This window comes from Phocoena sinus, chromosome 2, assembly GCF_008692025.1.
Source record: "Phocoena sinus isolate mPhoSin1 chromosome 2, mPhoSin1.pri, whole genome shotgun sequence".
NCBI classification, from domain to species: Eukaryota; Metazoa; Chordata; class Mammalia; order Artiodactyla; family Phocoenidae; genus Phocoena; species Phocoena sinus.
Genome location: NC_045764.1, coordinates 159,591,947 through 159,595,056, shown reverse-complemented (window position 1 = coordinate 159,595,056; position 3,110 = coordinate 159,591,947). Strand labels below are relative to the sequence as shown.

At 36.7% G+C, this 3,110-nt stretch overlaps 1 non-coding gene across 1 annotated transcript; it reads right to left on the bottom strand.

Moving 5' to 3' along the window:
* Positions 1 to 1,144: 1,144 nt before the first annotated feature.
* LOC116750055 lies at positions 1,145 to 1,247 on the bottom strand. The gene has a single exon (XR_004348798.1). It is a non-coding gene; the product is annotated as a U6 spliceosomal RNA (small nuclear RNA).
* Positions 1,248 to 3,110: the final 1,863 nt, after the last annotated feature.

The following is a 3,110-nucleotide window of genomic DNA, read 5'->3' as shown; positions in this document are numbered from 1 at the left end:
TATTTATATGTGGCCTGTTCTAGCAAAGTTCTAAAACTAGTTATGGTTCCCAGCGGGGAAGATCAATTTGCAATTCACAAATCACTTATGTTACACTTTTGTTGTAAAAAATGATAATTTGTTGGTTTAAATAAAATCATTTTTTTCCACAAATATTTTTTTTTAACTGAAGTATAGTTGATTAACACTATTGTGTTAGTTTCAGATACAGCAAAGTGATTCAGTTGTATATATATATACATATACATATATATATATATATATATATATATATATATATATACACATATATATATGTTGTTTTTCAGATTCTTTTCCCTTACAGGTTATTACAAAATATTGGATAGAGTTCCTCGTGCTGTAGAATAGGTCCTTGTTGTTTATCTATGTTTTAATTTAATTTAATTTAATTTTTTAACATCTTTACTGGAGTAAAATTGCTTTACAATGGTATGTTAGTTTCTGCTGTATAACAAAGTGAATCAGCTGTACATATACATATATCCTCATATCTCCTCCCTCTTGCATCTGCCTCCCACCCTCCCTATCCCACCCCTCTAGGTGGTCACAGAGCACCAAGCTGATCTCCCTGTGCTAAGCAGCTGCTTCCCACTAGCTATCTATTTTACAATTGGTAGTGTATATATGTCCATGCCACTCTCTCACTTTGTCACATCTTACCCTTCCCCCTCCCCGTGTCCTCAAGTCCATTCTCTATGTCTGTGCCTTTATTCCTGTCCTGCCCCTAGGTTCTTCAGAACCATTTTTTTTTTAGTTTCCATATAGATGTGTTAGCATATGGTATTTGTTTTCTCTTTCTGACTGACTCACTCTGTATGACAGACTCTAGGTCCATCCACCTCACTGCAAATAACTCAGTTTCGTTTCTTTTTACGGCCGAGTAATATTCCAATTGTATATATGTGCCACATCCTCTTTATCCATTTCATCTGTCGATGGACATTTATGTTGCTTCCATGTCCTGACTATTGTAAATAGAGCTGCAGTGAACATTGTGGTACATGACTCTTTTGAATTATGGTTTTCTTGGGGTATATTCCTCAGTAGTGGGATTGCTGGGTCGTATGGTAGTTCTATTTTTAGTTTTTTAAGGACCCTCCATACTGTTCTCCATAGTGGCTGTACAAATATGGAATGCTTCACAAATTTGCGTGTCATCCTTGCACAGGAGACATGCTAATCTTCTATCGTTCCAATTTTAGTATATATGCTGCCGAAGCAAGCACTAAATAAAATCTTTTATCTCAAGTATGGATGCTGGTGTTTGAGAGTATCAGTGCTCTTAGCCACTGACAGAACATACAGAGTATAAAAGTTGAGGTTTTATGAAATGCTCTTGCATTAGCACTATTTTATAAAAACTGGATTCTATGATTTAAATAAAAAGGAATGTACGGATTTTATATTACATCCTAAAGAGGGTGCTAAACTGTTAATACACAGTTAGTCTTCCTTCATGAAACACTAGCCAGTATTGAATGCTCATCTTTGCTTACTGTCTGCATCCTTTTTTTGTCAGAGTCAGAGATACATTTGTGGGAATGCCTTAACATGATTTTAAAGGTAAACCTGCCTAGATGGGTTTTTTCCAGCCAAAATGATACCTTTATTTTATTATTTTTCCTATTGAAGTAGAGTTGATTTACAATGTTGTGTCAATCTCTGCTGTACAGCAAAGTGACTCAGTTATACACATATATAAATATATGTATGTTCTTTTCATATTTCCATTATGGTTTATCCCAGGAGATTGGATATAGTTCCCTGTGCTATCCAGTAGGACATTGTTTATCCATTCTAGATGTGTTTAATAAGTTAGAAGGCAGTGTATAGAGAGCTCAGGATTTGGAGTAGGAGCTCTGTACCCATGCTGCCATTCTTTTTTCCACTTTTTACCTTACAAGTGGGCTGTGAGATTTCAAGGAAATAATTTATGCAAAATAGCTCCAATGACATCTGGGAACAGAGGATAGCTCTGTATCCATAGATCTGATTCAATTTTGAAAATAATGTCTGCTGTGTGTGCTCTCACTCTGCCTAAGTGAGATTAAAATTTTTCCCTTTTAATTTTCTCAGAAAATGTTCCCTGATGTTTGTGTATTTGGATACCACAAATGCACATGGGTGGACACATACACATGTGAGTTCATTTTGTTGAAATTATAACTCTCTAGAGTTCTGTTTCCTAACCTAATCTGATCACTAATTGGGTTGTATTGCATTGTCCCTAAAGGTCCTCCATAGCTCTTTGATGGTTATTTTATGTGTTAACTTGACTGTGCTGAGAGATGCCCAGATAGCTGGTAAAACGTTATTTTTGGGTGTATCTATGAGGATGTTTCTGGAAAAAGATGAGCATTTGAATCATAGACAGTAAAGAGATCCATCTCACCAATGCAGGTGGGCATTATCCAATCCAATGAGGGCCTGAATAGAACAAAATTGTGGAGGAAGGGAAATTCGCTGTCTCTGTTTGAGTTGGGGGACAACCAGCTTCTTTTGCCCTCAGATATCAGTGTTCCTGGTTTTGGAGCCTTTGGACTCAAACTGGGACTTACAACATTAGACCCCCTGGTTCCTATTAAGCCTTCAGATTTGAACTAGAAGTACAACACCAGCATACCTGGGCCTCCAGTTTGCAGATGGCAGATCATGGGACTTTCCTCAGCCTCCGTAAATAGGTCAATTTCTTATAATCTCTCTCTCTTCCTCCCCCCACCCCTCTCTCTCTCTCTCTCTCTCTCTCTCTCTCTCTCTCTCTCTCTATATATATATATATATATATATATTATATGGCACTATCATTGGTCTGGTTTCTGGAGAAACATGACTTGCCACAGCTATAAAAGTCTATTATGATTCTAAAGAAAATCTCTGTGAATGTGTTTAAAAAAAACAGAGAAAGAAATTATTTCAGGATAGGTGGTGTGAAGGAGGTAGGAGGTGGAGGGCTAAGAGTAGGTAAGTTAAATCAGCCTTACAGGAGCTGGTATAGTATCTATCTTGTTAACTTTTCATTAATAATATCTAGCACATATTATGCACTTGAAGTTTGTTGAATGCATCCATTCACGCCTAAGTGGATGAAT